Below are 388 nucleotides of genomic sequence, written 5' to 3'. Positions count from 1 at the left end.
CCTCAATTATTTACTACACTTTACTGTTCTGACTCTTGACATTATTTATATCTTTTGGGTCTTTCTGGTAGAATATAATAGTGTATTACTGCACGTTTCTCCTCAGCTCTGCATTTAGTGGCATCACATTAGCAGCTGAAATCAGCCTTGGATGGAGAATTTGTGCCACAGAAATTGGCCGACAGTATAAATCAGAGTTTTGCTTTCTTTGATTGAGAGCCAGCTGTTAAACATTTATCAGCACAACATTGACCACATTGGTGGTGGTGGTCTTGTCAGAATGTGTTAGATTATGCAGATGAAAATCTATTTAAACAGATTTGATGTAGATATTTTCAAAGATGGAAGAATTGTCCCTGTCAACTATTTTAGTTGATTCATATCTTCA

General features: G+C 35.8%; 1 pseudogene; it reads right to left on the bottom strand.

Annotated features, from left to right (window-relative positions):
• LOC102245748 overlaps positions 1 to 388 on the bottom strand; it is a 6,084-nt pseudogene that overhangs the window by 4,754 nt on the left and 942 nt on the right.

This window comes from Myotis brandtii, unplaced genomic scaffold (genome assembly GCF_000412655.1).
Source record: "Myotis brandtii unplaced genomic scaffold, ASM41265v1 scaffold496, whole genome shotgun sequence".
NCBI lineage: Eukaryota > Metazoa > Chordata > Mammalia > Chiroptera > Vespertilionidae > Myotis > Myotis brandtii.
Note: the sequence above shows the minus strand (reverse complement) of the source record. Positions and strands in the feature narration are given on the sequence as shown.